The sequence below is a fragment of the Camelus bactrianus genome, chromosome 9 (genome assembly GCF_048773025.1).
Source record: "Camelus bactrianus isolate YW-2024 breed Bactrian camel chromosome 9, ASM4877302v1, whole genome shotgun sequence".
Taxonomy (NCBI): Eukaryota; Metazoa; Chordata; class Mammalia; order Artiodactyla; family Camelidae; genus Camelus; species Camelus bactrianus.
In genome coordinates this window covers 7,906,778-7,917,290 of record NC_133547.1, presented here as the reverse complement: position 1 = coordinate 7,917,290, position 10,513 = coordinate 7,906,778, and positions in this window count along the sequence as shown.

Here is a 10,513-nt window from a genome sequence, read left to right as displayed (position 1 = left end):
TGCGCCCGCGCCCCCCCTCCTTCCCGGCCAGCCAGTGAGCGGTACCCGCCGCCGTTGCCAGGGGAAACTCGCCGCCCCGTTACCCAGCAACAAGCCTGGCCCAACCAGGCTCGAGGACCCCCCAGGCCCCGCCCGCCGCTGCCCACCGCGTGCCCAATGCCAGGCGGGCAGAGCCGGCCCGGCTCCCAGAGACGGCGAGCGCGCTCATTGGCCGCCGCCGCGCCCGCCCGCCCGGATCTGGGGGTGCCCTCGGCGCGGGGGGCGGGGAGCCGGGCCCGGGGGAGCTGCCGGGCACACGGTCTGCAAGCCTGCGGCCGGCTGGGGTGAGGCCCGGGCTGGGCACTGCCCCCAACCCCCGCACTCCCCACCCCGCCCCACACTCGCACTCTCTGGCGAGGATGGGTACTTGGGATGGGCTGGAAACTGGGGCTGCGCATCCGTCCCTCCCCTAGGAAGGTACCGCTGGAGTTGGCCTTGTGAAAACAGGAGCAAGCGTCCCCCTCCCAGAAAGAGATCTGGGCATTCTGACCTCATGAAGACAGGGGCTGGTTGTCCGCACCCACACCCCTGCTCTCCCCCACCCCGCCGCCCAAACAGGATTCAGGAATCCTGTCTTTTAAAAACAGGGGCTGAGGATCCCCACCAGAAAGGGACTCAGGCGTCCTGACCTCATAAAAATAGGGGTGCTCCCATGCCTCCCCAAAGGACCCAGGCATGCCCTGTTCTGTTACAACAAGGATATGAGGCCCCTCCCCACCAAGGGGACGCTCGTTTCCCAGCCCTTGGAAGCAAGTGTTGAGGATAGCCCCAGAAGGGGACCCAGGCTGGTCTGATTCTGGGAAAGTTAGAACTGAGCACCCCACCCCCACAGGCAACCAGACCTTTGAGGTGTCTTAGAGCCCCTGGGCACCCTGGCCCCTCACAATATTGATACTGGAAGACCTCCCCAACAGTCACCAGACCCTCTAACTCATCCAGATTATCACCTGCCCAGCCCCAAGGGGTAGACCAGCCAGCTCCCAACCCGCACTCTGCTATTTCCCCCAAGGTCTAGCTTGTTGATCTCCCAGGACCCAGGTGTCTGACCCCACAGCCACTCCCTGTTCTCCTTGGCACTCAACCTCCTCTGCCCCTGCGGCTCCCCCTCCCCTCCAACACACAAGCCAAAGACCCGGGAGTCTAAGCCCCAAGTCTCTCGGAACCCCTTCCGGACACGCGAGGTGATGCAGCCCCTTACAGTGGTGCAGGGAGCCCCTTCCCAGTCCCAGGCCCCTGGGATGCCCAAGACTCCAGATCTGTAAGATCCAATCTCTCAGTGCCTTTAGTTGGCCACCAGGGATCCTGGACTAGAAACCTCCAGCCTCAAGGGACCCTCATGGGAGTGCCCAGGCCACTCTGGGGAGGCTTAGATTCCTCGGTCCTCAGCCCAGGGATACCCAGGCAGCCGGGACCCCAGCTCCAGACCCTGGTTGAGTCCAGGTGCACCGCCCCTACCCTGGTACCTGGGGGGGGGGGGAGGGCGGAGTCGAGGATTACTCAGCCTCCAGAATGAGGCGATGACATCATCCTAGGGGGGGCTGACTAATGGCCGCGCTGGGGGGGGGCGGGGAAGTTTACCCGGTAACAGCGGCTGCCGCACGGCCCCGCCCCCAGGGAAGGGCCAGGAGAGGGAGGCATAAGCGCACACACACACACACACACACACACACACACACAAGCCCACTCAGCATCTCCCCCTCCCCCTGCAGCATCCCATATCACACACATCTTACTGGGGCAAAGGCAGGGTTGAGTGTGTGAGTGTTTGTGTGACTGTGTTTGTGTGCCGGACAGTTCTCTGTAAGTCGGCTAGGTCAGTGTGCTGTGTGTCAAGGGGCTGACTTATGAGAGTTGTGGTTGTGGTCAGGGTGCAGTGTGTGTGATTGTGCCAGTGTGCTCTTGTGTTGATTGTGTGTGACAGTGGGATGGTGTTGTGTGTCAGCATGTTATGTTTGTCTCATGGGGCGGCTGGGACTGTGTGATTGTGTCAGTGTGCTATTGTGTAATGTAAGGGTATGCTGTGTGTGAGTGTGACGGTGTACCTGTGTCTCTGTGCTGTTTTGTGTCATGTGCTGGTGTGCATGGGTAAGATGAAGTGTGTCCATGTGATTGAGTTTGTGTGACATTGGGATTTTATATGTGTTGGAATGATGTTGTGTCAGCAGAAAGGTCTTAGTGTTGTGTTAGTGTGGTTGTATGCACAGTGTAACACTGTCAGTGTGGTTGCATCATTTTGATTGTGTCTGTGTAATGCTGTGTTGGTGGGATTGTGTGTATACCACCAAGGTTGTGTGTGTGCCCAAAGCTGCACGTCCATGGGACTGTATTCAGCACTGTGTATTTTGGTGGAATTGTGTTATATTGTGTGCAGTGGGTATGTTGTGTGTCACTGTGATAGTGTGTGCCCACGTGCTTTGCTGTGTGTCTGGAGACTATGTACGCATGTCACTGGTATTGTGTATCTGGGCATTGCTGTGTATGGTGGGATTGTGTGTGTAACACACTCGTATCTGAAATCTGTGTCTATGGGACTGTTACTGAGACTGTGTGCATCTGTGCAGTGCTATGTGTCATTGTAATTATGTGTGTCATCGTAATTGTGTGTCACAGTGATTGTGTTTGTCAGGGTGATGTGTGTCCATGGGACTGTGTATAGGTTAATGAGACTGGGTGTGTCTGTGCAAAGTTGTGTGTCTCCTGTGACTGAGTAAGTTGTTGTGATTGTGTGTGTCACTGTGTGTGCCAGGACCAACTAACTGCCTGTGGGATTAGGAGGTGTCACTGTGATTGTGTGTATCACTGATATTGTGTGTGCCAGGGATGAAGTCATGGAGATTGCATGCGTCTGGGTGATGTTGGGTGTCAGTGTGGCTGTGTGTTAGAATGATGCTGTGTGTCACTGTGATTGTGGGTCTGGGCAGTGCTGTGTGTCCTAGAACCCTGTGTCTTAGATGTTGTGTGTCTGCGTGATGCTGTGTGTCTGCGTATTCCTGGGACCGTGTGTTATGCCACTGTGTACGTCGCTGTGATTGTGGGGGGCAGGGGGAGGCGATGCTGCGTGTCCCTGGGACAGTGTCTGTGTGGGAGCCACTGTGATTGTGTGGCAGCGTGCTTCGCTGGGTGTCGGGGGAAGGTGCGCGTCTCCAGGCCTCCTGCCCGAGAACAGCGGCGCTGCTCTCTGATTGGCTGCGGCCTCGCCAGTGAGAAGCTCCCGAATCCTGCGGTAACTTGGTAACTCGGTAACTCTGCCGCCGCCGCCGCCGCCGCCGCCGCCGCGGGGATGGGGGGTTGGGAGGGGCCCCGCCCAGATCCCCCAGGACCCGCCCCTGCAGGCGACCCTAACCCCAAGTGCCCCGCCCGGCTCTCCTTCTCCCCACTGGCTCCCCCACCTCACCTCAATCTCTACCGCCCTGACTTCATCTCCCTCACCTCTGCCTCTCGGCCTCGGCTTGCCCATCTCTGCCACTCTCTAGGTTTCTCTCTGTCTCTGCCTTCCCCATGTTTGTCTCTCCCGATCTCTGTGTCTCTGCCTGTCTCTTTCTCTTTCTGGCTCTATGTCCCACGTCCCAGCCCTGTCTCTCCCTGTCTCGCCACCATTTCTGTCTCTCCTTGATCTCTTCCCCCCATCTCTATCTTCCTGTCTCTCTCTCCACCTCTGTCCCTCCAGAGACTTTCTCGGTCTGTCTCTCCTTCTCTCCGTCTCCCCTCCTCTGCCTCAGTCTCCTCATCTTTGTCTCTTCCCACTTCTTGTCTCTGTCTCCACCCCCACTCTCGCTCGCTCGCTCGCTCGCTCCCACAGTCCGGCTCAGAATTCACTTTTCATTCTGCGGAGACAACCAGGGGGACCATTCGCTACTTCACCCTTGCCCCTCTCCGCAGGCCCAGGCTTCTGGCAGCAGGCCCCAACGCAGGGCAGACTTCAGGAAGGACTTTCCGCCCTGGTTCAGCACCGGAGTTTTATCTCTCGGGCCAGGCGGAGCCCGGGCGGCCCCGTGGCTTCCGGAGGCGCCCGGGCGGGATGAGCTCACTGCAAGTTGGCTTGGATTTCATCAGCTTCCTCTGCCGGAGTTGCCCCAGCTCCTCGTCCCGCGCGGTCCGAGCTGGCGAATCCGCCGGGCGCCTGCTGCCCCCGAGCGGCGAAAGGCGGAAGCGCAGGCGCCGCGTTAAAATCCCACCTTGGTTATTCACGATGTCACCAGCTCCCCAAGGCTGCAAATATGAACCCATTTCATCCTCACAACAGCCCCACGAGATACAGACTATTTTAAATCCCACTTACAACTGGGAAACCGAGGTCAAAGAGGAAGTCGGACGCCTGAGGTCAAATAGCTGGTGGATGGAGCCCTTTGGGGGCTTACTTGGGGAAAGAAGGGAATGTTTGGAATCACCAAGATATCTGTGGTCATTTATTCTTATATTAATTCATTCAGCAAAGATTTGAATCTGGGTGCCAGGCACTGCTGTAGGAACCAGGGATACAGCAGTGAAAAAAACAGACAAAAATCCCTGCCTTCGTGGGGCTAAAACTCCGGTCTGGGGAAGACAGACAATGAATAATGAAAGTAACCATACAAAGTGAGTCTCAAAGTAGGAAAAAGAAGCAGGGAAGGAGGCTTGAGAGTGTTGAGAGTGGTCCTAATCACTAGGGTGACCAGGGGAGGTCTTCTCAAGAAAGACATCATTGAGGAAGAGCCCAAAGGAGGTGAGGGAGCAAAGAGTGCCCCAGACAGAGGGAAGGGCAGGTGCAAAGGTCCTGAGGCCAGCGTGGGCTTGTCCAGAAGAGTGAGGCGCTACTGTGCGGCTGGAAGCGCTGGAAGGGCTGGAAGGGCTGGAGGGAGTGAGTAAGAAGAGAGGGGTGGGAGGTGGGGTCTGATAAAGGATTAGGTCGTCGTGATGATTTACTTTTTGCTCCGAGTGAGGTGGGAGCCACCGGGGGGATTCTGAGCAGAGGGAACGTGAACTGACTTAGTTCTTAAGGCGCCCCCTGGCGGCCAAGTGAGAAACAGGCTGTGAGCACAGAGAGCAGGAGCCCAGGGAGGAGGCTACTGTAGTGACACAGGTTAGGGTGGTGGAGACTAGACTAGAGTGGTTATCGTGGGGCCAGGACAATAGTAATAGTAGTAGTAGTAGTAGTAGTAGTAGTAGTAGTAGTAGTAGTAGTAGTAGTAGTAGTAGTAGTAGTAGTAGTAGTAGTAGTAGTAGTAGTAGTAGTAGTAGTAGTAATTAATAATAATAATAATAATAATAATAATAATGGCAGTTCTCATATTTTATGAACCTAATATGGCCAAGCTCTGTGCCAACACATTGCTTTACACAGCTGATCTCGTTAAATCCTTATGACTGCCCTGAGAGGCAGGAGGTGGAGGTGGCGGATGTAGGATTCTGGAGTTATTTAGATTTTATTTTGAAAGTAGAGTCTACATGATCTGCTCAGTAGTTCTTTGTGGATTCGATGGATAATAACAACAGTAGTTTACACGTGTAGCGTGTGGCACTGACTCAGTGCTTTAACTATATCATCTTATTTAACCCTCACAACCTATCCTTAGCACCATTTTACACAGAGGGAAACTGAGGCAAGAAAGATTAAGTACCTTGCCTAAGCACGATGCAACTAATAATTACAATAATTTACTATAGAGGTGGTATAGTGGGCTATGGGAATCAGAAATATCCCTCTGGGTACAAACCCCGGCTGGGCTTGAGCTTGGACAGCTCACAACATCTCTAGGCTCTGGTATCCTGCTTTGTAAAATGGAGATTGCAAGAATACCATCTGTACCCAGGTTTTGGGATGAGCTGATGAGGAACAAAAATGAACCCCAGAGGTAGAAAATGCTCTTTGAATGTTAGTACAAACTCTAAGGTCTGGGGCTACAGAGATAGGCAAGATCTTAAAACAATCATGATAAAAAAATATTCATTCAGTCACCCCAAAGGGCTACAAGGTTTGAGTCTTGCAACAGCTCCTCCAGGCAGGACCCCCTGATTGCCTTCCTGTCTCCTCCTAGTCTCATAGGAGCTCATCTTGACTGTACCTCAGCCTGAGCTGCTTGGGTCAGGGAATGTGCTGCCTTTTGCCTCCTATTGGGCCTGGCGGGCCTGCCCCAGTCACCCTTTCCAACTTATACCCGCTGAATCGAGCCACCACATTCCTTTTCTCCACCTGTATTCACCTGACTTGACCCCACGTTTCAGCCTGGCCTCTGCTCAGATGTCACCTCCTCAGAGAAGCCTTCCTGGACCATCTCTGACCCCTCCCTCTGCCCTATTTTGCTCCACAGTGCCTCTTTTTCATATTCATTTGTTCAGCTACTTACTGTTTGTCTCCTTTTGGAGAAAGTGAGCTCTATGGCGGCAGGGACATGCCTCCAGCATAGCTGTACCTTCTAATCCCGATTTTACCGATTGAAAAACCAGAACCAGGTTCCGCAAAGCAGGCTTCGTGGTTTCAGGACTATTTTCTGAATGAACGCGTCTGGTTATGTAAAACGGCAGGGAGCAGGCCACACTGCCCCCTCGTGGCGAGTGGGAAACTCGCACCGCGGAAGTCGGCCTGCATGGCTCTCAAATTTCCTGCAGATCTTTGGGTAGCCTGATATTACGTACGCACTAATGCTACAACTTAACTCCATTTCGCATTAAACACAAAGCACTTTTTACGACTTACATTTTTTTCTTTCCTTTTTAAAAAACCAAAGTAGAGGCAATCTGCTATGGTTTTTTTTTTGAACTTTCAAATTTTAGTGTCAAAAAATTTTTTTTGGTAGTGGGGAGGTAATTATGTTTTTTTAACGGAGGTACTGAGGATTGGACCCAGGACCTCCTGCATGCTAAGCTTATGCTCTACCACTGGGCTATACCCCTCCTCAATTTTCTCATCATTCTGGGGGCCAGAAGTCTGAGATCAAGATATTGGCAGGGCTGGTTTCTTCGGAGGCCTCTCTCCTTGGCTTAGAGACAGCCATCTCACCTCTGTGTCCTCACATGGGCTTCCCCCGTGTGTGTCCGTGTCTAATCTCCTCTTCTTATAAGGACACCAGTCATCCTGGACTAGAACCCACCCTAATGACCTCACTCTCACTTAACTACCTCTGCAAAGGGCCTACGTCTAAATGAGGTCACATACTCGGGTTCCTGGGGGGAGGCTAGGACTTCAACATACCTTTTGTAGGGGGACACAAATAAGCCCAAAGAGGGGCTGTTATGTTAAAGCTTCTATTAACATCTGTATATATGGCATGTCTTTGGGGGGTCATGTGTATGCAGTGCTGTTGGGTAAACCCCTTGAAGCGGATCAGCTGACTCACGAGGTACATGTGTACATTGGGCTGTAGCAGAACTTGCCCAGCAGTACCTCGCAGTGATCGGAACATTTTGCATCCCGACCAACCCAGCGGTGGATGAGAGTTCCGGCTGCTCCACGTCCTAGTCAGCACCTGATGTCGTCTGGCCCTTTTATTTGAACCATTCTCTTGTTGGTAACCGCAAAGTATTCTTTGCATGGTTTCAAGATAGCCTGAATTTTCCAAGAATGCAACTACTCCTTTCAAGAAAAAATTGTACCTTGTTTTGTTCAGAAACCAGTCAAGGGTTCTGCACCCTTCCTGATAATCATGTCACTACTGCAATCTCCCTTCTGGTATCAAAGTCACATCAAAGTGTCTCATCATAGCATCTTGAGTCATCTTGCTGTCCCAGCTGCTGCCTCCAAGCTGAGTCTACACACACATGTGCGCACACACACACACACACACACACACACACACACAGAGTCCTTTCTCAAAATCTCAAATATAACAAAAGGCTGTTGACAATATTCTGCTGGCGATTTCTGGAATTCTCTTAAACACACTCGTTAAAACAGGTGAAAACATTTGACTCTATGTTTTCCAGTGTAGCTGGACTAATGCATTTTACATATGTGTTGCTTTTTTGTGTATGGGGGAAGGTAATTAGGTTTGTTTGTTTATTTGTTTATTTAATGGAGGTATTGGGGATTGAACCCAGAATCTTCTGCATGCTAAGCACGTGTTCTACCACTGAGCTATACCCTCCCCACTACATATGTGTTGCTTTAGTATAAATTACTTTCCTTTAATTTTGCCTTTAGGTTGCAGTTAGGTTTTTTTTCAAAATAATGTATGTGGGTAGGACACACTGTCTCTGTATCTCATTTCAGGACAGGAAAAGGGGGATTATGGAAGCAGTTTTTGTCATAAAATGTGTTTGGGATCCCATGGGGTTGGGACGTGTTGGTCTAATGGGTTTGGGAGCTGAGAAGGCTCTGTGACAACTGGGTCGCTTTAGTCATTCAACATGTATTGAGACCCTACTGTGCATGGCCCTGTGCTGAACAGAGCTGGGGACACAGCAGTGACAGAAGCAATCCCAGCCCTATCCCCACAGGGCTCAGAGGCCACTGGGGGACACAGACTTGTCCCCAGGCAGTGAGGACCCTGAGTGGGCAGAGTTGGGATGTGGGAATACAGGAGGACTGAAACAGGGATACCTGACTTAGCCTGGGGTCAAGGAGTGCTTCCTGGAGGAGGTGACATCTGAGCTGATCCCTGAAGGATGAGGACGACTTAACCAGAGAAAGAGGCTGTGACAGGTGTTCCAAGCAGGAGGAACAGCCAATGCCAAGGCTCAGATGAGGGAGAGCGTATTGTTTTCAAGGAACCCAAAATATCTTCCAGTGCGGCTAGGGCAGGACTTCTCAGTCTTGGCTCTACTGACATTTGGGGCTGGATGAGTCTTTGTTGTGGGAGCTGTTCTGTGCATTGTAGGATGTTCCGCAGATTCCCAGCCTCATCCCACTAGATGCCAGTAAGGACCCTCTCCCCAGCTGTGATAATCAAAAATATCTCCAGACACTGCACAATGTCCCCTGGGAGAGCAAAATAACCCCTGTTGAGAACCAGGGGGTGAAGACATGGAGTGTGAGGATGGGAGAAAGGGAAAGATGTGGCTGGAAGGGTCAGCAGAGGGCTGGGCCCGATTGAGTCAGCTCTTTCCGTCTGAGGGACTCTGTGCAGGACGGGGCCATGTGGAGGCGGCAAGTCCTGGGGCCTGGGTTCAAATTCAGACCCTGGGGTGGGGCTTCAAGATGGAATAGAAGGACATGGAGCTCACCCTCTCCAACAAATATATCAAAAATACATCTACAGTAATAGCCTATAATGAAAAAGAATATGAAAAGGAAAATATATATGTATGTATGACCGAATCACCATGCTGTACAACAGAAATTAACAAAACATTGTAAACTGACTATATTTCAATAAAAAAAATAATAAAATGGGGGGAGAGTATAGCTCAGTGGTAGAGAGCATGCTTAGCATACACAAGATCCTGGGTTCAATCCCCAGTACCTCCTCTAAAAATAAATAAATAAGTAAACCTTGCTACCCACCAGAATATTTTTTTTAAAGAAAAAAAAAATCAAATAAAAACTTGGTGGGGAAAACTATATCTGCAGGTGGAACAATTCTCCCAGAATACTTACTGAATGTTAGCAGAAGAGTTTGTACAACTGGACCTACAGGGAAAAACTTCACAAAACCGGATAAACAACAAGGTCCTACGGTCTAGCACAGGGAACTATATTCAATACCTTGTAATAGCCTATAATGAAAAAGAATATGAAAAGGAATATACAAATATATATTCACAATTGAATCACTATATTGTACACCAGAAACTAACGCAACATTGTACATCGACTAGTCAAGAAAAATAAAACAAAAAATTCTGACCCTGCCACTGTAGTGGTTGAATTGTGGTCCCCAAGACATGTCCACTGTGTGATCTTATTTGGAATAAGGGTCTTCACAGATGAGGTTAAAAGTAAGGATCTTGAGCTGAAATCATTCCGGACCTAAGAGAGGACCTGTCCTTATGAGACAGAAAAGGAGAAGACACAGAGACACCATGAGGAAGGCCTGTTGAAGGCAGAGACTGCAGTGATGTGTCTACAGTCCAAGGGATGCAGAGAATCGTTGGCTGCTTCCGGAAGCCGGGAGAGAGGCAGGGAACGGTTGCTCCATCACAGCCTCCAGAAGCAAGCCTGCCGACACCTTGATTTCAGACTTCTGGCCTCTGGAACTGGGAGAGGATACATTTCTGCTATTCTGAGTCACACAGTTTGTGTTCATTTGTTATGACAGCCCTAGGACACCAGCCCAGCCGCTTAGCAGCTGCGACCCCTGGGCAGAGAAGCCCCATTGAACCTGTCTTCCCCTCTCTGTGAAATGAGTATAAACAAGGCACTTTTTAGTGCCTTTTAGGTATATGATGCAAATTAAAGAGAGTGTCCCTGACACCATAAATCTCCTAGAAGAGAACATAGGCAAAACATTCTCTGACATAAATGGTAGCAGTGTCTTCCTAGGACAGTCTCCCCAGGCAATAGAAATAAGAGCAAAAATAAATGAATGGAACCTAATCAAACTTATAAGCTTTTGCACAG